Genomic DNA, 26832 nt, shown 5'->3' on the forward strand with positions numbered 1-26832 from the left:
ATTTTCAATTTTCACAAATTTTTCTTACTTTATCTACTTCTAATTTATGAATCCACTTAACTCTATTATATGAATAGTATCACAGTCTTAAACTTGCTTATAGTGTGTATGAGGAAAATGGATGGTATGATTTTAGAATTATTAATTAATGCCATATATATAAATAAATGTTTAGAGGTACAAAATTTATATAACGATTTAAATAGAATGTGCGGAAATTTCTCAAGAGCTCTTTTGGCTATCATCTCATCAGGAAAAAATCGATAGCATACAAACCAATATTATTGGCAAAATTAAAGAACACTACGGGGGAATTTGGATGTGCCAAAAATAAGGAAAAAAAAAACGATTAAAAGAAAGATTTAATCTGAAATTACTGCGTTTAAAAGTGACTAAAACTTGGCACACCGAGGGGGGTGGGCGAGGGAGAAAAAGGTCAAAGTTCCCCAAAGAGAAATGTTTTAGTTGTCTCCTTTTGCCGGCATAAAGGTTTTCGAACTGCAATAGAGATTGACTTCAAAATCTTTAAATGGTTTTTTGAGTCTGCTCTGTGTAACACCTCGAACCACTCCATTTTATATTTATCAGCACAGCAATAGCAGAGTCCAAGGCTACGGAAAGAGGGAGACTACTGTATCCTATCCTCCCCTGTCTGATTTAGATAGAACGTGCTGGTTTATACAAGTTAGCAAATACAGAAGATGTTCGCCCGACATAACCGGTATCGCACTAGCATTTAAATTGATAAACAATATTACTAATTTGGGTGTAAGGCAAACTGTCTTTGCGAAAAGAAGGAAAAGCAGGTCTCGTAGTGTATACCAAATGCAAACAGGTATAAACATTTCTAACAATCTGTTTTGACAATTTAATACCCTCATCCCCAATCCACGGTAATTTTAAATAAACCGGGCACTTCTCAGGCCAAAACTTTTTAAGGGATTTGAAATCATCAACCTTCTTGTTAATGCAGTCTTCAATAAGGTCTAAAGGATAACCATTATTCATTTATTCATTATTTCTCTGATCTTAAGTTCGGAGTCTATAAGGTGAATTAATCTATAAGGTGAATTTCTCGAGAGCTCTTTTGGCTATCATCTTGTCAGGAAAAAATCGATAGCATACAAACCAATATTATTGGCGAAATTAAAGTGAAAGTGAGAGCTCTATGTACCAGCGTATTAATTAAGCCGACCTTACGTCATTTGGGTACAAAGGACGACCAGTTCACAGTAAAAGTAGGCTTCCTATAAATGGTAGCGAGAAATCCCCCCTTGAACGTTCAACAAGAACATCCAAGAAGGGGAAAAAATTGTCCTTCTCACTTTCCATAGTGAACTTAAGAGCCCCATGTAAGGAATTCAACCTATTAAAAAAATGATAACGCTTCACTTTGCGATGAAAACATAGCAAGAGTGTCGTCAATATATCTGAAATATATGGTGGGTTTTGTTGCAGAATTAAACATAACGGATTCGTAATAACTGACAAAAATATCAGCTAAAATTAGGGCCAACGGACTCCCCATTGAAACTCCGTCGACCTGACAGTACATAATGTCACCAAAGCTAAACTCCGCTGATTTAGTGCACATTAAAATGGGTTCAGTAAATATCTCTTTGGAAAAGCGTGGAGAAGTCAGGTGACCACCATAAAACGCAAATATGTATCGTCTCATCTAACAAACCAAAAAGAATAAAAAAAAAATACAGTGCGTGCTGTATAATTCACGCACATGCTGCAAAATTTCGACAAGCCACTGAGCCAAAAAATGTTGAGCAGAACCTATCATAGATAAAACAGGTCTCAGTGGCACACCTTGCTTATGAATTTTAGGGAGATCATACAATCTGGGACGTTGTGACCCAGAGGGTCTAATCTTGTCATAAACGTCCTTGCAAAAACATTCTTTTTAAATAATGCAAGTAGACGTGTTTGCATTTAGGCATCGTTTTTGCAAGTATTATTCGTCAACTCGACAGAGCCAAGTTTCCGGAATTTAGAAGCATCGTTAAGAATAAATAGCATTTTCTCACCGTAATCGTATTCATCCATAATCACAACTCCCGCTCCTTTGTCTGGTTTACACACACACACACACACACACACACACACACACACACACATATATATGTCGGCATTTGATTTCAACGCTTTGATAGTTTTTAATTGCGTTTTATTCCAAACAAAGTCGCTATGATCAACAGGAATGTTGCTATATCGGTGTGCTAAGTCAACCAAATTCGATTTCATCCCAGAAATATTTTCCAGGGAATAAGGAGTATTATATTTAAGCTGAGAAAACAAAACTTCAAAAGAAGCGAGTGTTCTCTCTTTATTTATACTAGTGGGGGGAATACAGAAATCTAACCCCTTAGATAAAACTCGATTTTTGATGTCCGAGAAGTTTACGAAAAATTAAAAATATATTTGCTTCCATTATTAGGCTCAAAGCCATATCGTCTTCGAACCAGAAGAGCAAGTTGTTTATTATTATCACTGGAAGCATGTTGCTTAGCATATTCATCACCGATAGATTGCAAAAGCGAAAAAAGTCAAAAAAAAAAAAAAGACAAGAAACCCTTCACTACAGACCAGAGATGATGACGAGTACTAATATGAAATTCTAGCGTCTCCGTCATCTTATTAATATCGTCTCGTATAAATGCACGCTCCATAGATAAGCTGGGTTTAACCTTAGATGCAGCAATGTGTTTACTAATGTAGAGTGCGGCCACATCTTGTTTCAGCAAGAATGAAAAAAAAAATATGGAAAGGTTGGTAGATCTAATTTTGCTCTTTAACCGAATAATACCGTTTAGCTTGTCAATCTGATATTGACTGTACCTCTTCCGTAAATATTTAATGTTTAGAGGTACAACATTTATATAACGATTTAAATAGAATTCCCCAGTAGTGCTCTTTAATTTCGCCAAGAATATTATTTTGTATACTATCGATTTTTTGCTGATGAAATGATAGCTGAAAGAGCTCTCGAGAAATTTCTACACATTCTATTTAAATCGTTATATATATATATATATATATATATATATATATATATATATATATATAAAGGAGATTAAAACAAATCTAAAAAGCAGAGTTTATTTTAATGTATTAGTAAATGAATTAATACAATTAAAAGAGAACCTTGTTCATTGTAATGTAGATATATAATAAGCTTGATAGGCATAGATATCATAGAGCTATTTTAATATTGAGTAAAATGATTGATAATTTATAATTAAAATAAAAAAAATTGGTTTCACAAGGAAGAACAAACAAAATCAATAAATTGTACTATCGTTTCGGAAACGATCTTTTTATTGAGACAGACAATAAGTCTTGGGCAATAATTTTATCATTTGATTTTATAAAATAAAGTCTCCTCATCAGCAAAAAGAATGGGTGGGGGGTTTAAAGACACCAAAAATAAAACTAGCATTTTTCTGGAAAATATTTAAAATATAAAGAAAAACCTCTAGTGGTCTAAACGTTCGTCTAATAAACGATCTGTGAATCTTCAGGTTACGTGCCCTCTACATAATGATATCATTCATTGGCTCGTTGTTCCCATCTCTATTTTAATGGATGACGCCATGTGTGTGTGGAGACAAGATTATAAGCAAGCAACATTCACAACGGGTGTGTATGTAGAGAGGGGAAACCTCTTTTAAAGCATCAATGAATTTCCTTCAGTAAAATAAGAAATCTGGAAATCGCAAAGCCTTGAAAACGGATCGTTATTTGAAATTCAAAACGCTATAAATATAAATTAGTATTAATGAAGGTGTATTAAAACCGGAATTGAGCCCTTTAAAATTTCAAATCTGAGGAGCGTTTCTGTTCTTGACTTCACCTTTCTCATTAATACTCAGTGTTTGTTTTTACAATTTGAATTGTTCTTTGTTGAATTTTTAAAATTATTTGACCTGCATTCATCGACTTTCATTTCTTTGTCTCTTTTTCTTGTTGACGACTGTTTTTTTTTTTTCAGTTGTACTTTTCTTTTATTCTTATTCTCTTGTCTGTCTTCTCTAGTCCAAAATACAAAAAAAGAAAAACGTATATTGAGATGCATCCATTTGATCTGCACATTCCGCCACAGAAATGAAATTTTAAATCTAATTAAAACCAAGCACGTCCAACGGACAGAGCGTCGTGTAAACACGTGATAGTCTGACTAGCTGGAATGGGTGGTTCAAAACCACTTTTGAATATCAAAAGGATCATATTGTAATTATGGCAGCCATTGTTTAAATTGAATTTCTATATTGAAGTCGTTGACATTCTACTTACTATTGCAAAGTTTTGAAGCCTTTAAAACGCACAAATCTATATAATTATAAAACTCAAATGACCTTGTAATGAGTAATGTAACCCACTTTCCAGTTTACGACATCCGGTTGCGCATGCGCACATAAACATTAACCCATAACGACGTAAGCAAATAAACACAAATCGCTTTTTTTGCAGATTTCGACCTGCGCACTGAAATATTAAAATTATTTATTCAAAATTATTATTTAACATGGGAAGAGTGGGGGTGTTTTACTACTATTCTTTATTACAACTATACTGTCGCTATTTTCTTACAACTAAACAACTTTAACCCGTTGATATCATTATGTAGAGGGCACGTAACCTGAAGATTCACAGATCGTTTATTAGACGAACGTTTAGACCACGAATAGTGAGGATTTTTTTTTCCCATGTTTGAGTGATCCGTCTGTGATTTTTCATCTTAATATACTTCCATAGAAATGTTTCTGTTATGTCAAAAAAAAACCTATTTTCTTTGCGTCACAAGTATCACGCTCATACATGAATTCCATAGCTAATATAACATACTGACCCAACAAAAAAAAACGTATATTTAAAGTATGTACAAAAAAAAAAACTCCAAAAAAACGTATATTTAAAGTGTGTTAAAAAAAAACCCCAATAAAACGTATATTTAAAGTATGTGCAAAAAAACCCCCCAAAAAAACGTATATTTAAAGTATGTGCAAAAAAAAAACAAACAAGTAAAACGTACATTTAAAGTATGTGCAAAAAAAAACAAACAAAAAAACGTATATTTAAAGTATGTGCAAAAAACAAAAAACGTATATTTAAAGTATGTGCAAAAAAAAACCAAACATAAAAAACTATATTTAAAGTATGTGCAAAAATAAAAAGAATAGAAATCGAATCTGGCTAACAAAAAAAAAAAACCCCAAAAAGACCCAACTTTTTTCTTACTTATTATTATTATTATTCTTTTGCAAAATTTATTTAGTTATTTTAATGAGAAAGTCTTAGTTTTTATTATTAAAAGAAAGAACCCAACAAGACTAAGAATAATTATTTCTCTTGTCTTTTATTACTTTACTTCTCATGAGGGCAAAATTAGGCATGAAGAATCACCTCCTCAAAAAGAATCACTCTGGATTGGGAAAGGGAATAAATAAAACTTGGACAGAACAAATACTACACTTTTATCCTAGTTCGCAGGCTGGGTAATTAATATTATTTGTTAAATGATATTTAAATTAAACTAATATTATTTGTTAAATTATATTTGAATTATTGACAAAAATTAGTAAGCATAATGTTAGGGATGAGAAGCCACTGCGTTTATTTTCTTGAAATCGACCTCAATTTTTTCTAGGATTTTAGTTTTTGAGCTTTTTGTTTTCTTTAAGGTTTCTTTGAAAATCAAAGAACATCATTGATTCACAAAAATAACGTTAAGGTTTTTTTTTTCTCTCTCTCGTAATGTTCTATAATAAATGTCGATTGTTTTAAAAAGCGTTCATTTATAACTGTATTTTTCCAGCATTGCCAGGGTAGTGGGCTTAGAGAAAAATAATTTTAAAAAATTAGGCAGTCTTGACGATTGTAGGTTGAATAGAAAACATGGTGGCCTGAAACTAACGTCATTTAGGAAATTAAAAATAGGAAATTCGGATATATGAAACGAAATATGTTTCAATAGTTTTTGACGAACGAAAACAAAACAAAAAAGACTACTTGTCTTTTTTCCCTCTACTTTTTTTTTTACTTTTCTTTTTCCGACTTCGACGAACATTTCAATAAGATAATGAAAATTTATTTAAAAATAAAATAGAATCATTAAAGAGACTTCTTTTTTTTCTTCTTTCTTTTACCAATAAAAGAAATATTCATGTGGATCAATCGTCCTTAGATATATTAAGCGCCAATTTAAATTAAAATTCTTGTGAAATATTATTTCATTTTTAATCATTAGTCAAAACTCAACATTTAATTTAGTTAATTTCAATTGTATGTTGTAATTAATTGTTAAATACGAAAACGAGCAAATATATTCCAAGATACGAAACCACTAAACTCCTAACCATCATTGTAACCTCATGGTAATATAAAGACTAACTCTAGCACCCACGAAAACAAGTCTTATAAATGGTGTTTATGACAATGATTTCATGGTCTTTAAAGCATATTTCATTTCATATATTGGAATTTCACATTTTTCATTTTCAAAATGACGTCAGCTCCAGGCGGCCATGATTTCTATTCAACGTACGATTGTCAAGATTGCCAAAATTTAATTATTTTTAAAAACGGTCTTTAAATATTTGTTTCTATTTTTGAGTTCAATTTATCAAAGTTACATAGAAGCGAGAAATCCACACTGGACATCATGTTTTATTAATAGAGATAATCCCTATTCTTAGTTCGTATTCATTTGCCTTCATTTGCCTCGACACAACGTCGGTTCTTTTAAAGTGGTGGTGGGGGACTCCAGATTCCCGAAAAGGGGCGCTCTGAATTGGGACAAAAATAAAAATCTCAGTTTAGAAGGATTTTTCCTTCACTGACCTAATAAAGTATAGTATTAGAACATATTACATTCTAAGATAAATAGACATCTCCAAATTCTTGTGTAAAATCGCCAACGTTTTACAGAAGAACGGCGATGTCATCTTTGTGTCTAACTTAAATTGTTTGGTACATTTTACGGATGACCAAGGTGCTAAAATGAGTTATGAAAGCAACTTTTTTTGTTGTTGTTATTGTTTTTTTTTGCTAGTGTTTATTATGTTAATTTTATTAATTATAGAGGCCTCCGTACATTATTTTTAAAATAGGTGTTAAAAGTTAACTTCTTAAAAGTTAACCCTTAGAAATCAAAATTTTTAACTATTAAAATAATAGTTGTAGTTGAATTTACTATTTTATGATTGCCAAGTAGTCATTTTTTATATTATATGAAAATATATTTTTTAAATTGGAAAACCTTATACAAAAATCTGTTTAAAACTTCACATCACAGAATATTGGAATTTAATATTATTTATATCTTTTAAAAATTCTTTTTTTAGAATTTTGTGGGGGAGGGCGTTTTGTTTTATTTTTTTGTAATTCAAATTCAGAAAAAATGTTGATCTTTTTTTAAAACATAATATTGACAACTTCAAGGTAAGTAAAATAAATAATGAAGATATATTTATTTATAAAGTGTTTAATTATTTAATCTCTTCAGGTTTATAAAATGTTGCAGTTTTTATCAACCTAAATTTATTTTTTAGTTTTTATAGCATATGGGAGGGGACAACACCTAAAAAAGAATATTTCTCCCCACAAAAAAACTGTTTTTAAAATATAAGTTAATTTAAAAATGATTAAGTATTGGAAATTTCATGAAAATCTGACCATTAGTTGGTTTTTGTTAGATTTATTAAACACTTGTATGTTTATGCTTTCGAAATGATCAATACATACGTTGTTTTTAGGCGTCAATAATATAAAAATATGATTTTAATCTCGCGTTTGCATTATTTTCGTATACTGTAAAAAAAAAATTGCGGTAAAAAAAAAAAAATAGGCTTTTTTTGTTTTATTTTGTTTCCACCTCAGCAAAATGTTTACTTTCTTTTCACGTTGGCATTCACAGTTAAATTGACGACTTTTGTATGTTTTAGGGTATGCTGAAAATGAATATCACATTCAAATTTTCTACAGACAAGTAGTTTTCTGGATATAAGACCAATGTAATCCAATATGTTTTTATGGAGGCCATGTTTTTCCCAACTGAAAAGTACCAATGCGCGTGCGTGTTACAAAACGCCCGATGGTAAGAATGGCAAACACCACTGATATTTATTATTTATTTGGAAAAATGTCTTAATATCCAGAAACTATTTGTTTGCCACAAATGTGTGATATTCGTTTTCAGCATACCCGAAAACCTTTAAAAGTCGTCAATTTAAAGGTAAGTGTTAAGGTGGAAAGGAAGTAAAAATTTACCCCAAAAAGTTTGTCGGCGATGAAAATGTGTTTTGTTATGAATATGATCTGCTCCTAGAAAAGAGACACTCTGGAGTTATGACAAAAATAATTTTTTTCTAGAATGTTTTTTCTTTCACCAACCGAAGAGGACAGGAAAGTTAAAGTATAATATCAGAACACTAGCTAAAAAAAAGTCTAAGTCCGAGTCGTCGCACGCATAACTTCAAAAACTTTTTCAATACTTTTTTCTTATTTTAATAAGTTCATTTCCTTTATGATAACCAGTATATTTGGATGCGAGAAGGCAAAATATGTTCTATGGTGCACAAAATCCAAATTGAATACAATTTTGTCTGTTTGAGTGGCCTTTCCAAACTGATATGCTTTGAGGTTTGATGACGACGACGACGACGACGACAGTCCCATACTTTTAACATTTATTTCATAAGTATGTTACACCATTGCTCTAGTTGCTGGTCTGGTATCACTCTTTGGTTTTTATTTTGTTTATTTGCCCTTCTTCTGCTGTTAGGCCGACGACAACGAAGAAGAAAAGGGGATACATAAGGGTGGCTGTTCCCTTTTTCTAGGTCAACCCTGCTGTCAGTCTTCTTTTTCTTCCAGTCTCCCAGTAATGATGAGTCACATCTTCATATAATTGAATCAGCTAGTTGTGTTCTTTTTGTCCACTTCTTCATCTTTTCTTCCGCCGCTATTCTTTTTCGTCTGAAACCATTCCATTTTCTCTCGACTTGTCTTTGTTAGTTCGCTTACTACCGAGTAACAACAGACAAGATGCTGCCACCCACCAGTGTCGCCTTAACTTTTCTTGCGCTGTTGTTTCTCAGCGGCCCTGTCTACTTGTACGTGCGTGTGTGAACGACAGACGGGACGGAAGTGGGAGTTTGCAAGTGAGGGGCACTTGCGAGATATATAAAAGCAGCAGTAGGTGTGTCAGAAACTTCGTGAAAAATATTGAATAATTCGACCCCCTTTCTTTCAAAGTTTATAACAACTCGAAAAATGTAATTCAAACCCTATTTTTTTTTCCAATTAAAAGGGCAAGGACCAACGTTTCGTTTAAAAAAAAAAAATACAAACAACGTGTTAAAAAAAAAAAATTAAACTTCGGACTTTACGGGTAAATTTAAAAAAAAAAAACTGTTCTTTTTTTGTTTTAAATTAGAATATATTATTTATTTATCTTTTATCTTCAATTTGTGATATATAAAACTTTGGCACATAAATTATTTACTTTTTAATAGACATTTCACAATAGGGGGGGGGCGTGAATTAAAAAAAAACGTTTGTGTAAAATATTATATTCGGTCTATTGAAAGAGTATAAAATTTCACATTGACCCTGAAAATATCGTAAAAATAGAGCCAATAGAAAAATTTTTATAGATTAAACTTTAAAAAGTTTAAAAATTAAAAAAATACTGAACTCGTAAAATTCAATTAATTTCATTACTGTTTTTTAAAAAATAAAAATAATAATATTTCTATTACTTTTTATACAACTTTAATAGTTTATTTTGGAAGTATAATCCATAAAGAAAATAAACAACCCACTTTTAAAAGAGAAATTACGAGTTTTTTATATTTTATTCGCAGTTTCGTGTTAGGGGTGTCAAAAACTCCTACAAAAATTCTGATACATCTAAAGCAGCAGACTCGTTCAGTCTTGGAGTCTTGGACAGACTATGGATACCCTCGAAGGGTTGCTTGCGCGTGAATGTTTTTTTTTTTTTTTTTTTTTTTTTTTCAACCACACCTCTCCTGAGACGACATTGTTAAATACCAGTGGCAGGTGAAGTACAGGACGACTGGAAACGAGATAAGCGGAGAGCCCATACAGCGCCTAGAATTCCCAAATGGTCACCCATCTGGTACTAACCAGGCTCAACGTTGCTTAACTTTGGTGATCTGACGAGAACCGGTGTGTCAACGCGATTATGCCGTGTGTGTATACATATATATATATATATATACGCGCGTGCGCGTCTCTCTCTCTCTCTCTCTCTCTCTCTCTCTCTCTCTCTCTCTCTCTCTCTCTGCATATATGTAGAGAAAGAGAGACGGAGAGAGTGTGAGAAAGAAATAGGAAAATAGATATATAGACACTTGCACACACGCATATATATATATATATATATATATATATATATATATATATATATATATATATGAGAGAGAGAGAGAGAGAGACCTATGAGATAATGCGTGTGCGCGCCGTGAAGATCGAAGTGGGGAAACTGGCGGAGTGTTCACCACGGGGGTCCCAACACATGCGCCATGCGCCACCGGTGCACTGTGCAGCTTTGTTTTTTCCTACGTCCCGTGGAATTTCAACATGGACTAGATTTCATGTTATGTCATTGATTTTCTTTTTCCTTTCTTGCGCGCGTTGGTGCCCCTCACCCCCAACCCTTACTTCTTGCCTCCCCCCATATGTTGGAGGGGGAGAGGAAAAACAACATCACTTCTACTTTTTATATTCAGTCCATTCAGCACATTTGATGTGTGAGCCGTGGGTCGGCAGCAGCAGCAACGGACTTTATTTCGCAAACTCTTCTCTCCTCCGAAAACATCGGGCCTTTCTTCTTTATCTTTTACAATTTCTTATGGGTGCGTAGCAACAAAAGGCTTTTTCTCTCCTCTCTTCTGAAATTTGGCCAACAGCAGTTTAAGGCGAACTTCGCATAAAGAGGCAGTTTATTTTATGGTGTCTGCATTACTCGATGCTCATGATTTTGAGTAACTTGCGTGATTTCTTTATTCAGTGTCAATTTTAATTGTTGCTCTCTAACGACTGCCATAGATTGATATTTTATTTAACTGTAATGTCACTTTCGCATTTCTGTGTTGTCGGAGAGGGGTGCGTATAACATGGAGAGGTGTATATATTGTGTATGTGTGTCTAAGTGATATTTCCCTGCTATATCTAACATTTTCTTCCTTTGGTGCTTATTTAGATTGGCACTTATGGTGATAAATAAAAATGAAAAACTTTATATTATATTTACTAGATACGGGCAAAAATGGGCGGACAAAGATGGGGGGGGGGCTAGTTTTGAAAGCCAATTTATAATTTTTTTGTAGGTTTCCGACTACTTTTTGATTGTATTTAAAAGATTATATTTAACTGAATTTCCAAAAGGAAAAATATATTTGTACACGTGAAAAAAAAAAAAAAACTTATGAAAATGTTTTCACGGCGAGCTAGCTACCCAATTCAACTAAATTTTGAAGTTAAATAAATTCATTGTAAAAATCATGTAAAAGATAAATATTAGTTTTCTGGGTCTATTTCAAAGATAATTAGTAAAGTCCTAAGATATGAATTAAATAATAATAATAATAATAATAATAATAATTAATAATAAACACCTTCTTTGCACAAAATATAAATTAATTAGCCCCAAAACCGAGTGATTCTGCCGTTCACAAAACGCAACAAACTAAAATTTTGTAAACACGGAATATATGAAGGCCCAAAGTTTCAGGCAGTCGAAATACTGTGAAAATGACGTCATGTAATTAAAAGGGAGGAAGGGGTGTGATAGTTTTTTCCTCTCCAGATGTGCATCCCTATTTTGAACGTTTGTATAATTTTTTCCATCTTTTAATTCGATTCTTTTTCTATGTTCCTGTTTTTAAATTAATTTTTTTTTTTAATTATTGTTCAATATTATATTATATGGAAAAATGCGCGCATCAAAAGTAATATTCTTAAGATTTTATTAAACCTGGAAAAGTAAAGGACAAGAAATTCAACCTGGAAAAGTAAAGAACAAGATATTCTAGTAAAGTAAAAAATAAGAATTTTTTAGACTTAAAATATTGCAGCTAAAAATAAAATTTGAATATTGATAAATATTTTATTTATTATTTGCATATGTTGTTGTTTATTGTTGAGTTAGAAAGGGTGTCAGTCGCTGGATTGAACTTATTTCCCCCCTATTATTTGCATATATTTATGTAGTGAAAATTGTTTGAATAAAATTAATTCATTAATTAGTTAGTTAGTAGATGGAATTAATAATTTTATAATTTACATAAAAATTAATAATTTTATTATATCATAATTAGGATAATTTAATTCTTTCTAACTCAACAATAAACAACAACATATGCAAATAATAAATAAAATATTTATCAATATTCAAATTTTATTTTTCAAAATGTAGCTAATGAGGTGTTCTATCCAACTATATAACCTGTTTGAAATTTGGTTGCGAACGGAATTAGTGGTGGGGGTTTGAATGTGTCTCGATTCATTCAATTTCGGACTTAAGCATATATTCAACCACTACCGTGGTTGAATGATAAAAAATATTACGCCGAAAGTTTCACATTCTTGCGAGCAAGGAAATTATTAGAATTTTTCATATAAAAATTATGCGAAACCTGTAATTTAAAAAAAAAATTGCAATTATAATTTTGTGTGTGTGTGTGTGTGTGTGTGTGTGTGTGAAAATATTAAATAAGCAATGCTTAATTCAATGGTAATATCCGTAGTTCGAGAAATTCATTTTTCATTGAGTTAAATCGAATTCATTAATACGGATTTAGGGTCTTTTTTCGTAATGTTCCTATAAAAATTATTTTTATTGTTACAAATTATGATGCTTTATTTATATATAAAAAAAATTCTTGTGTTTTTTATTTACTGCTGAAAATTATAACTTTATTAAATGTATTTTTTGTTTAAACAAAATAATACATTTCTACTAAGATTTAAATAAAAATAATTCGTTTATTATAGTCCACGATCATTATTTGATAAATACTGAAAATTTAATTAAAATTGGTTAATTTCTTGATTTTTTGGTGATTTTTTTTTTTTTAAGTAAAGGGAGGGGGTCAAAATGTTTATACATTTTGAGCATCGGCATTTATTTTGTCCGTACCTATATCTACTTGTCACGATATGAATATTGCATATTCCAAAAATCACAAAAATTGATAAGTATTTTTTATTTACAAAAAACACATTTGCCGTTTTTTTACCCATAAGTGACAAATAAGGACATAATTTTCTAGAGAACATAACAAGGGAAGATAATCAGTGATTAGACATTAGTATTGTCTGCCCTTGCCCACGGATTCGTTGATTTCATTTTTCACCCTCAACAGTAAAATTTGATTTTCTTGATAAAAAAAAATACGCGATCAAATTACGTGATTTTTGGAATTTTTCATCGTCTCGTGACTAATATGTACACCATATAGATATTTCTGTATTTTCTTTAATTTTAAATGCCACTAAGTGACAATTCGAATAAGCACCCTTCTTTTTATTTTTATCTTTGAGTAACTTCGATTCGTTCCAATCTACATGACAGACTACGTCTAAACGTGTCGGATGATGTGATGCTTTTTCGTTGAGAGATCAATAGTTATTTAATTTACAAACTCGATGGTTTTTGCCTTCCAACTGGGATCAAAGTGTGTTAATGAATAATTCAAAGTTTTATTGTCGCTCAAATAAGAAATCCTTCTTGACTTGGGCAACTTTATTTATTTTTTCCCCATTCAGATTCTCCTTCTTGTGGAAGTTGGATGTCTCTAATATTGAAAACTTTGACCTGGTGCTAAAGTGTACATTAAAAACATCAAGGAATATGCAATACTGGCATTTCTTTTTTAAATCCCATTTTGTATGACTATAAAGCATGCATACAGTAGATTTCGTTTCAATTTCTTTTTTTGTATGATTGAGATGGTCACAACGATAACGTAACAATTTTTTTTTGTATGATTGAGATGGTCACAACGATGACGTAACAATTTTTTTTGTATGATTGAGATGGTCACAACGATGACGTAACAATTTTTTTTTGTATGATTGAGATGGTCACAACGATAACGTAACAATTTTTTTTTGTATGATTGAGATGGTCACAACGATGACGTAACAATTTTTTTTGTATGATTGAGATGGTCACAACGATGACGTAACAATTTTTTTTGTATGATTGAGATGGTCACAACGATGACGTAACAATTTTTTTTTGTATGATTGAGATGGTCACAACGATAACGTAACAATTTTTTTTTGTATGATTGAGATGGTCACAACGATGACGTAACAATTTTTTTTTGTATGATTGAGATGGTCACAACGATAACGTAACAATTTTTTTTTTGTATGATTGAGATGGTCACAACGATGACGTAACAATTTTTTTTTGTATGATTGAGATGGTCACAACGATAACGTAACAATTTTTTTTTGTATGATTGAGATGGTCACAACGATGATGTAACAATTTTTTTTTGTATGATTGAGATGGTCACAACGATGACGTAACAATTTTTTTTTGTATGATTGAGATGGTCACAACGATGACGTAACAATTTTTTTTTGTATGATTGAGATGGTCACAACGATGACGTAACAATTTTTTTTTGTATGATTGAGATGGTCACAACGATAACGTAACAATTTTTTTCTTTCGATCTTGGATAATAGTATCCGTAATAAAGGCTGAATGATAGAAACATGTCCACTCTGTTCGCTTGACACTAGTCTATAAAATTTTTACTTTGGATAAATTTTACCACATCTTTTTGCAAATTGTGGAAAAAAAAATGTAATGTTCGATTCTTTCCTTTTTTTCCTTTGCCTCCCCCCTCCCTTTTTTTTCGTTTTCCCTTTTTTTCGTTTTCCCTTTTTTTCGTTTTCCCTTTTTTTTCGTTTTCCCTTTTTTTTCGTTTTCCCTTTTTTTTCGTTTTCCCTTTTTTCGCTTTTCCCTTTTTTCGCTTTTCCCTTTTTTCGCTTTTCCCTTTTTTTTTTCGCTTTTCCCTTTTTTTTTTCGCTTTTCCCTTTTTTTTCGCTTTTCCCTGTTTTTCGCTTTTCCTTTTTTTTTTTCGCTTTTCCTTTTTTTTTTTCGCTTTTCCTTTTTTTTTTTCGCTTTTCCTTTTTTTCGCTTTGCCTTTTTTTTTTTCGTTTTGCTTTTTGCCTTTTCTCCTTTTTGCCATTCGCTTTTTTCCCTTTCACTTTGTTCCTCTTTCTTTTTTCTCCTCTTCCCTTTTCTCCTTTTCCCTCTGTCTTTCCTTTTTCTTTTTTTTTTCTTTTTTACAGCGCTTACAAATTCGTAAAACAAACTCAAAAAGATAGACTCACCTAAATTAGACTACATTTCCTTAAGAATTAGGATATTTTAAAGATAGGCGAGAGAGAGGCGTACTAAACAGAACACGTTTCATTTGTTTCCATCGTTAACGGGATATAATCAAATACCACAAGTATATTTATAACACATGTCATTTTATTTGATATATGACACGTCTTACATGTATTTCACTGTATACCAAACAACTCCTACAACTTTTGTCTTGTACTTATTGAACTTGTCTCAACAATTATTTACTGAACAAAACAAAATAAAAAGGATTAGACTGAACGTTTTGAGTTTTTATTCAAATGATTTGTTAAAAAAAAGCAAAAAAGTTTTGTTTCAGAAACTAAAAACTTTATTCTTTTATTCTAAGAGACACGTTTTTATTAAAATTCTTTTCCGTTTCTTAATTTAAAACGTCTTTATCTTAAAAAATACCAAGCGTGTGTGAAATAAGAAATCTAATTTCAAATCATTTTAAAAACAAGATGAACTTTTTAAAATTCATTTAAATGTTTGAGGTGCATTGTTTAAAACAGTTGGTGATAAGTTCATGTTTGGTGTTTGTTTCTTATTTTACTGTTCTATTTTGTTTTTAAATATTCAACAGTTTTGTTGATATTAACAGTAATGAAAATGATTAAAAAAAAAACTTATTAATAACTTTTGTTAAACATAGCTTGCTAGAGTACTTATCGACAAACACACACATACCTTCTAACTTTATTCATTTCTAAAAAAAAATTCTTTTATAGATTTATATGGATCTCTTACGAGTTGTTTGGTTTTCTATACAGTGAAATACATGTAAGACGTGTCATATATCAAATAAAATGACGTGTTATAAATATACTTGTGGTATTTGATTATATCCCAACGATGTCGTATGAGATGTTCCTTTCCAGCCTTTTGGAGTATTAAATTGTAAGTTAAAAAAAAAGACCTTTTCCACTCACCATCACTTAAGCGAATTGATTTCATCTTTCTTTTGATTTCATTACATCCTAATTAATAAATTTGTATCCAAATTATCATGTTTGCTTATACAAGTCAGTTTCAAAGTTTTTATTTTGTTTGCAAGGAATTTATGAATGAGATGTTTATTAATAATTTTATTTCACGTAACGAATATTGCAAAGTAATTACAAGCTGACAGACCAGTTAATATTTACCAGTGTAGACTTTTGACATCGTTATGCTGTGTTCGATTTCAGTTATGACTGAAATATCACTCCCTTACTTGCACTATGCGCTACTATGCTCAATTCTTAAGCCTGGGTAAAGCAACTAATCAAAACTGTAATTTCACTCAACTGTGTGTAAAATAGCAGTTTGTGTTCAATTAATAGTATACAATCAATCGTTCACTGTAATAATACTAAGTAATAGCAGGCCCTTTGGAAGTTCTACTGTTGAATTCGTAATTTGTTGTATACTTCTGGTATGTTTAAAAATATTTCCAGGGTTTATCTTCAAAACTTGTAGGAGATTGTAACATATTTCTATTTTATGGGCATACAAAAACCAAGCATCTCTATTTACAGAATCAACGTTCTGGCCCCCGTCCAGCCCCCAATTGAAATGAATGTCTCTTGTCTTAAGGAAGCATCACTCCTGATCTGAAATAGAACATGTGCATCAAATCTGTTGCCAAGACTGCTGGAAAATGGTTGGATCATTCTACTGCTCCAGTAGATATCTCACTGCCGATGCAATCCTCTACCTGTATAAGAGGCAAGTACATCTTAGGATGGAGTACTGTTGCCACATCTGGACAGGATCTGCTTGGAGTATCCTATCCTGCTTTGACTGAGTTCAGAACCGGCTTTGAAACCTAGTAGATAATGCCCTTTTCACTTTCCTGCAGCTTCTTTCCTACAGAAGAGATGTTGCTAGTTGTATCTACTCTATCGTTATTTTTATAGCAAGTGCTCGTCTGAGCTCCAATCTATGGTTTCCCCATGCCAAACTTTCACAAACAACACCCATCAACAGTCCCCCCCCCCACTCTATATGTGCCTAAATCTAAACACACATTTCATTAACAAAACTTCTTTCCTAGAGCTGCTCGCCTGTGGAACTCTGTTCCGCTGGCCTGCTTTTCTACTTGACTACAACATGATAGTCTTCAAGTCTGATGTAAACAAGTTCTTGTTGAACCATCCTCTTAACTAATCAAATCATACCCAATTTTCACCACTAATATGTTGTACCAGTGACCACTGCCCATTCTTTAACCCTTATCCTCGAGTGGCCTTCGAGCCTTAATAAGTGGTGACTCCCTAGTAAAAAAAAAAGTACAATATGCATGCAAACCTCACAATATTATAGTATCATCTTAGAATAGATACTACACTTGAATTCTGCACCCACCGCCTTCCCAAAATTTTTACTAGTTTCTTTATGTTCAATAGTTTCTTTATGTTCAGCAACATCAGACAGATTATTTTTTAAAAACTATGTATTTATTTATTTGCATCTTCGCCGATCAGATAATCACATCTTTCTTTTTAAAAAAGTGTGATGGGTGATAACGTATGTATGAACATGGAATTGGCTTTATATATTATTATATATATTGTTATATATGCAACTAGGGACCGATTGTGGATTTTCATAATTTGCTAACTTGAATTCCAGCTGAATTCCGCACCAAGCAGGCAAGTATTGTGCTTTAAAAAAAAAAAAAAAAAAAAAATGATATGCTGTAAACAAAACTTAAACAAAAATAACTGCTTAGAAATGCACTTGGCCTAAAATAAATTAAATATTATTCTATGCAGACGTTATAAAAAAAAAAATTAAACAGTTAAAAATCACTGATTATTAAACAAAAAAACTAAGAAGGCAATTTAATTTTTTTTTTTTTTTTCACATTGTTTAAAATTATTAATCTTTCTCGCACAATACTTGTAATGTTTTTGCTAGAATTTAAAAGCTTTCATAAAAATGGAGGAAAGGAGTTTGATATAAAAGGATATGTGAGCATTTGGTGTTTTCTTTTAAAAACACAAATTAATCATAATACATGACTTTTTAAAACTTTAATTCACATCAGAAGTTACTTTATATTTGCTAGTTTAAAGATTTCAAAATCACTTTCAAATTTTGAACGGTCATGAAGTAAACTCATAACGACTATTTAAATTAAATAAATAAAAAGAATAGATAAATTTGAAAATGATTTCAAAGCCTGTGAATTAACAAATTTGAAAATGATTTCAAAGCCTGTGAATTAAAAAGTAATTTCTGGCTTGAATTAAAGGTTCATTTGTGCTCCTAAACTAAAAGAAAAAAAATGAATTTTCAAACATTCCTTTCCCATATCAAAGAATCCAAAAGGGAATATCTCTTTGGTTTAATTGATTTAATCCAATTTAGCTGATCATACTTCTAGATTTAAAAAAATAACAAAAAAAAAAAAAACGTTCTCATAAATATAGATTAAATGCGACATACATTTCTTTTTATAACGCCTTGATCACATTGAAATTCTGTAATTCAGAGTGCACAGTTAAAAATATGTCTTAATTGTAATTGTGAATAAATTCTATTAATTAAAGAATTAGGAAAAGGTGGGGCGTATTTAAAAAAAGACGCCCCCCTCAAAATAAAAACAAACTCATATGGTGACTAATATTTCTCTGTCAGCTACGCGTTGCTATTATTTTTTTGTCAGTAGTTAACTTCGAATATTGAATGGTAATTTAATGAAAACGCACTCGTCTGCATCTTGCCTGTTTTCAATCATGCAGTCCACTTAATTGTTTCTATTTACTGCAGTAAGAGGAGTCAATGTCTCATGATGATTGACATGTCTTCTGCTGATTATTTCCAAATCAATTCATTTCTAAACTGGCGGGACACATTGGAAATGATGTCAAATATTGTCATAGTAGGAAGAAGTGTATTGGCACTTTAATGTAATATTGTTATTACTAATTCAAGAAATTATTCTTTGTCGAATTCACATCTCATTCAGAGTCATTACTTAATTTCATCATTATTTTAGACTTTTTAGAATTTTTTTACATGCTTTTAAAAGGTTCACACTCACTTCCCACTTCCAAATTCCAATTTAATCACTTTGGGGTCAAAACTTCATTTTTGACCTTTATTTAATTATTCATTAAAAAAATATAATATTTTACTTTTTTCTTTTCTTGCTATCAGTAAAAAAAAAAAATTATGAAGAAAACACATTAGCCAGTTTGTTTATAAATTTATACTTTAGTTTAATTTTGGAAATAATAAATTTATACTTTAGTTTAATTTTGGAAATAATAAATTTATACTTTAGTTTAATTTTGGAAATAATAAATTTATACTTTAGTTTAATTTTGGAAATAAAATTTGGATTTCTAAACTTTCTATATTATTTGGTTAAACTTAAATATGTTTTAGTTATACTTCATAATTTTCATTTTACGGCTTTTGTTACCAACATTTAGTTTGTATAAAATCGCATCTTCAACTAGTAAACTTACATGCATGCAGGGATGAATGAGAACTCATTAGCTTTCCATTTACTGATGTCTTAAGAGAAGTTTGTTCCAGATTGACACAGTTTGCTAGTCTTGGATGACTGGTGTGGAGAAAGATGACTTTGATTTTAAAATAAATACCGGTTCTCCAGTCTTAAAAGAATGCAAAACTTGCAGTTGAAGTTTTTGTTGATCATTTTGACATACCACTGAGTTATAATTTATTGAGGTTGTTGCTGCATCAAGGATAGGCGGGTTTTGATATTCTGTCTCTTTGCAAATCACAATGCCTAAATATCAATGCCTAATAGACTAAATCTGTCACCATAAATAGGTCCTTAAGGTAATGTAAAAAAAGACAGGAAAAATATCATTCTAGTTAGAGTAATATCGTAATAATTAAATACATTTAATTAAGATAAATAATTATTTGTGTTCTACATAGCTTAGAATGTAAAATAAGGTAGGTGCCTTATTTTTGGATTGTGATTCGGTCAGTACTACAGGTGAAGTGATATCACAAGGGGAATGCCAAGCTCTTTTTTTTTTTTTTTTTTTTTTTTTAAGCTTAAATCCCTGAGAGAACGGATAGCTTCATTTCGTCGTCCATTCACCGTTCGGTCAGGTCAATGTAGTAGCAGTTTTTTGGGGTTTTTTTTTTTTTTTAGCTCCAACGAGGTAAGACTCCAAAATCTTCATTTATATATCTATATTAGATTGCCCAGGATTTCAGCATAACTTAGTGTATAACCTCGTTTTTAATGAGAATATATTCAATATTTCTCTCTTTCCTCATTCCATATTTTTAAGAAACTTTTTTTTTATATTGCATGTGTCTGGTGTCAATGTCATGTCTATTTCACACACTTTTCCTTTGTATTATTGTATTTGTTTTCATAAAATATTATTTATTTTTGCATTGCATTTTGCATTGTAGTTATGTAAATCGTTTTTATTGCAGTTTTCACAGCTGTGTATGTACATGAATAAAATTAAACATAATTCAAGCAATTGTTAGTTCTCTGAAGCATATCAAGAGTCTAAAGGAATCACAGAAACTCAAATGTATTTGTCACTATAATCCATTGATGTCACTCTGCGATCTCATCTGTTATCCAGATATATTAAGTCTTCTGGCAATGGAGGAGTAACAAAGTGTGTACATAACTTATTCAAGATACACCGTCACAATTCTGCAAATAGATGGCTCTTGTTATTTCCAGACCAGAAGAGATAAGTGATGAAACATAAGATAACATGTAATCATCTGTGAAGATGCAATGAGCAATGCAGTGATATATATCACGTTGACACACCAGTTCTTATCAGATCACCAAAGTTAAGCAACGTTAAGCCTGGTTAGTACCAGATGGATGACCATTTGGGAATTCTAGGCGCTGTATGGGCTCTCCGCTTATCTTGCATTTGTTTCCAGTCATCTTGTACATACACTTCACTTGCCACTGGTATTTAACAATGTCAGCTCAGGAGAGGCGTTGTTGGAGATTGCGTACCTATTGCCGCAGAAGTTTTACGCGCAGGCATCCATTCGTGGGTATCCATAGTCTGTCAAAGACTGAAGGAGCCCAAGATATATATATATATATATATATATATATATGTACAGTGCCGGCAAAAAGAAAGTCCACACTTGGAATTTGTTTAAAAAACTGCAAATTTAAGCTAAATTTAATGTAACTGTTTAAACAACCTATACCTCATTTGATTCGCCTTTTATTCTGCTATAATTTTACTTGTTCATATTTGACATTTAATTGAAATATTCTAGTGTTCACGTCAATTTAAAAAAATAACTTCTAATTGAGGAGGCAAAGAGAAAGTCCGCAGCAACAAATTCGCTTAAAACCAGCTTAAATCATCACCCCTAGATCAGTTTAAAATATCCACTAACAGGCAACAAAGCATCTCTAATTGTAATCGTTGTTGTTTCAGGTTATACAACGTTACATTTAGTCCATATGCCACGACTTTTTCTTAGTGATCGTCAGGAGCTCATTAATCTCCACCTTTCTGATTTATCTAATCGAGAAATCGGCCGCAAATTGAAATGTGATGAGAAAACGGTATGAAAGACTGTGCAAAAGCATCAAAAACATTGGCAGTGTTAGTGATGCCCCTTAATCTGGTCATACTAGAGTTATTTCTAACAGGGAAGACAATGCTATCAAGATCCGCAGCCTAAGAAACAGATTTGAAACGGCTCACCAAATCCAACAACAGTGCAATCTTGTTAAAAAGTGCTTTCTTTCTACTGTCAAGAACAGATTAAAGGAATTTAATTTGCGAGGATATGTTTCAAGATGCAAGCCAATGATTTCTGTAAAGAACAGAAAGCAGCGTCTGGACTTTATCAGATGCAATGAAGATCATGACTCTTCATATTGGTCAAAAGTGCTTTTTAGCAATGAAAGCAAGTTCAATAGGCTAGGCAGTGATGGTAGGCAGTATGTCCGTCGGAGAAAAGATAAGAATTTAATCCTAGGTGCTCAGTTTCAACGCTGCAAGGTGGTGGAGGTTGTTTTGTTGTGGGGCATTATTAGTACCAATGGTCCAGGGCCTATAGTTCGCTTGCAAGGTCAAATTCAACCAAGTAGATTAATATGTTGACTGAGCATTTTCTACCCTACTTTGGTCAGAATTTGGATGATAATTCCATCTTCATGCAGGATAATGCTCCCATTCACACAGCTGGCAATGTTAAGAGGTTCCTGGAAGAGCATGACATTCCGTGTTTGGATTGGCCTGCAGTCTCCAAACCTCAATCCTACCGGAAACGTATGGCATTACATCAAGCAACAGCTACGCAATTATAAAATTGCAAATTTGGAAAAACTTTAGACAAAAATTAAAGAACAGTGGGGTGCCCTTTCCCCGGAGTATTGCTGCAGTCTAATTCAAGGAATTCCCAAAAGATTTACAGGCTGTCAAATTGCAGAAGGGCTATGCTACTAAATACTAACTAGTTCATTGCGTTCCTGTTGTATTTGTGTTGTATTAATGTTCTAAAGTTACATTTAAATGACAATTATCCATTGTGCGGACTTTCTTTTTGCCTCCTCAATTTGAAGGTATTTTTTAAAATTGATGTGAACACGAGAATATTTCAATTAAATGTCAAATATGAACAGATAAAATTATAGAAGAATAAAAGGCGAATCAAATGAGGTATAGGTTGTTTAAACAGTTACATTAAATTTAGCTTAAATTTGCAGTTTTTGAAAAAATTCCAAGTGCGGACTTTCTTTTTGCTGCCTGTGTGTATATTACAATAAAAAAAAATGTGTGTGAATCCAGCACAGGTACTAAACTGAATATGATGATATTGATGTTTTATTTTATGGAAATCACTCCAGACAAAGTATGAAGCCACTTGCTGTTAGGAGCTAAAAAACTAAATAAACCAACACTAGATTAATAAAAATTAAAAATAAAAAAAAACTAACCAACAATAAGTATTAGATGGATTTTTACCCAGAAAACAGCAATTCTTCTCCCTTTGTCAGAAACATCGCACATGGAATGTGAGGACCAGAGGATAAAATAAGGAAGCGAGAGTCACAAGACTGCTGAAAGTGAACCCAAAGTGGACTTCTGTGTTATGTTATATATCATAGATGTGTTTTTATTGAAAGTATTTGTAAGCTGGTTTTACGAAATAAATTTTAATGATTGGCTAGAGAAACTTAAGCTTAGAATTAATTTAGAGTTAATTTGCTCACTTTAGTCCTCACTTTAAAAATTCCAATGATCTTGAACATATATTTTTCATTCATTTGTTTTGTTTCTTTCTGGTGTTGAACTCTAAATATTTCTATTCTGAACGATTCACTAAACTGTTTTTTCTTTTTTTTGTTTTTGTTTTTTATTTAATCCATTATAACATCGTTATCATCTCTGTTGCTTTTAGCAAAATAGTTTACTTAATGCTTTTCAATTATCTGAAAAGATGCCACTCTTTGTATTATGCTTTATATAATTCTTCATCAGTTTTCTTTTGCATCTCTTCATGCATGTGTTACTTCCTTTTTTATCAGCCACTAAAGAATTCATGAATAAATCACAATAAATCTATTAGGGACCTATCAACCAAAAAAGGGAAAGTTTTTACAGCAATGCTCGAAAAGATTGTGTTTTATAAACGTGATGAGAAACAAAACAATAAAATCTGTGATTAATTTCAAATTTTATACATACGTAACACTCTTTCTCTTTCCCCTCCTCGAGTCAGCACATTAAAAGGATTTGGTTCCAACTTTATTTATGTCTCTGAATTTTTGAGATGAGGATTGGTTATTAGTATTATTTGGATTCCTCGGACTACTGTCCTCATCTTGAGTGTTATCCATAAGGACTTGTGGTTAGAGTACTTCGAAAAAAAAAAAAAAAACAATTGTAAAGGTGATATTCTTCTGAAAATTGCAGGCTCAATTCTCAGTGTGGGCAATCGAAAAATACAATTGCAAATTACTTAGGACCTGTATCCAGTCATGACATACTGCCCCAATGAAGTAAATTAAGGGCTCCATTAGAAATTCTGTCCAAATTCCCCGAATTCAACAGACATATTCCCTAGTTCAACAAGATTCACCTGAAGAACGTTAGAGGGTACATCGGCCGAAACGTGAAAATAATACCCAAGATGAGAACAGTAGTCCGAAGATTCCAAATAATATGAATATCCTCTATTTATATCATTAAGGAAATAAATTATGAATATATATATTTATTAATAAATTATCAATTAAGTTGTAGAGTTTTCAGTTATTACATTTTTACTTGTTCTGATTCTCAAAAAATTATTTCATACTTCACTGCTATTATTCCTACAGTTGATTCTTTATATACACATGTATATATCTGTGTATTCTCTTTTTTCCTGGTAAAATATTAAATTACATTCGTAATACCCTTCCCTTGACTAGAGAAACAAACCTGGAAACAGATGATCAAGCCTTTATGTGCTTTAGACTAAACGTGCAACACAGTATTAGCTACTATTATTTTCTCTACCGCTCTCCCTCGACTCAGGACTGCTCCATAATAAACAAAGTATCTGACAGCATAGACACGGCACTGTCCCTCGACACTAGTGCACAAATACATGTGTTTGGTGACTTTAATGTCCACCACAAAAACTGGCTTGGATTCTCTACTCACACAGATGCAGCGGGCAGCACAACCCATAGCTTCGCTATATCTCACTCCCTATCACAAATTGTTACGTTTCCAACCCGTTTCCCTGACCAGGAAGAACAACACGCATCACTTCTAGATCTGTTTTTGACCACAGTTCCCGATGACTGCATAACGAAGGCCCACAGCCCACTCGGGAACGCTGATCATGCAGTGATAATGGTTGAAATAGCCCTAAACTCTAGACCCAAAACTGAAGAGCCAGTGCTCAAAACAACGAGATATTATAATAAGGCTGACTGGGAAGCCATCAGGGAACTAATTAGAGATGCTCCATGGAAAAATATTTTCTCTCTCCCTGCTGAACAATGTGCAAACGAGACCACTGACTGGTTCAAAACTGCAATCGAAGCGCATGTTCCCATGCGGAAATTTTATAGTAAGCCCCATTCTCCCCAATGGTTTACGTCGACTTGTGCAACTGCCATTACTCAAAAGCAGCATGCATACCGTAGGTTTAACCGACATAAGTCCAATTCAAACAGACTGAAGTATATAGGAGCTAGAAATAACGTTAAGAAAGAAATAGCGACAGCTAAGAGAGAATTTACAGAAACCACTAAAAAGCGCATCGAAGCACAAAAACTAGGAACTCGAGACTTCTGGAAAATCTACAACAGTGTAGTAAATAATGGGCAATCAACAATTCCTCCACTAACCAACAATCACGAGGTTGTCTCCTCAGCAACCGACAAGGCTAACATGCTTGCCAGTCGGTTTGCCTCAAACTCCACACTGGACCCTTCCAACCACCCCCTACCTGACTTTCCTATGCGGACAGACGCCACACTAGACGATCTGAAAACCACCCCTGCTCAGGTGCATGCTATCATAAAAAACCTTGACATCTCAAAAGCATGTGGACCCGATCTTATCCCAGCTGTGCTATTAAAAAAGTGCTCAGCCGAAGTAGCTCCAGTTCTCTCCAAACTCTACAACAAATGTCTTAATGAAGCTTGCTTTCCTGGCTGTTGGAAAACTGCTTCTGTTGTACCAGTATTCAAGAATTCTGGCGAAAGGACAGACCCATCAAATTATCGCCCCATTAGCCTCCTCCCACTTTTTGCCAAAATATTTGAGACCATAATTAACCATGCTCTAGTCCATCAGCTTACAGATGCTAAACTACTGACTGACAAACAATATGGATTTAGACAAGCCCGTTCCACAGCAGACATCCTCACTGTGATCTCTGAACGTATATACCATTCACTGGACAAAGCGGGGGAGAGCAGAGCGGTAGCTCTAGATATATCTAAGGCTTTTGACAGGGTATGGCATGAGGGTCTCCTCAGTAAAATCAGATCATACGGTATCACTGGTAGAATACTTAACATAATTAAATCCTTCTTAGATAAGAGAAAAATCCAGGTTGTCCTCGACGGTCGCACATCTAAACAATATGATATAAATGCGGGAGTGCCCCAGGGTTCTATCCTTGGACCTCTATTGTTCTTGATATTCATAAATGACCTCCCCGACAATATTGCCTCTGAGATGGGTATATATGCTGATGACACTACACTCTATGGCAGACACGACAGGAAGACGAATGAACACATTTCTAAAGAAATGGCAGAAACACTAGAGGAAGACCTCCAATCTGTAGTGGAATGGGGACAAAAGTGGTTGGTCGCGTTCAATGCTGCCAAAACTAAACTAGTTTCATTCAATAATTACAAGAAACCCTCTCTACCACCAATAGCAATGGCCAACGACTCTTTATCTGAGAGTCCATCTTTCAAA

At 32.5% G+C, this 26832-nt stretch overlaps 1 protein-coding gene and 1 pseudogene across 2 annotated transcripts in view; one reads left to right on the plus strand and one right to left on the minus strand.

Moving 5' to 3' along the window:
- The window catches only part of LOC145280053 (nucleoporin 88-like), a 910024-nt gene that overhangs the window by 142841 nt on the left and 740351 nt on the right, over nucleotides 1-26832 (plus strand). The gene's annotated exons all lie outside the window — the stretch shown is intronic.
- LOC145284991 (5S ribosomal RNA) lies at nucleotides 10111-10227 on the minus strand (annotated as a pseudogene).

The sequence above is a fragment of the Euprymna scolopes genome, chromosome 1 (assembly GCF_053919585.1).
Source record: "Euprymna scolopes isolate OS-2025 chromosome 1, ASM5391958v1, whole genome shotgun sequence".
NCBI classification, from domain to species: domain Eukaryota; kingdom Metazoa; phylum Mollusca; class Cephalopoda; order Sepiida; family Sepiolidae; genus Euprymna; species Euprymna scolopes.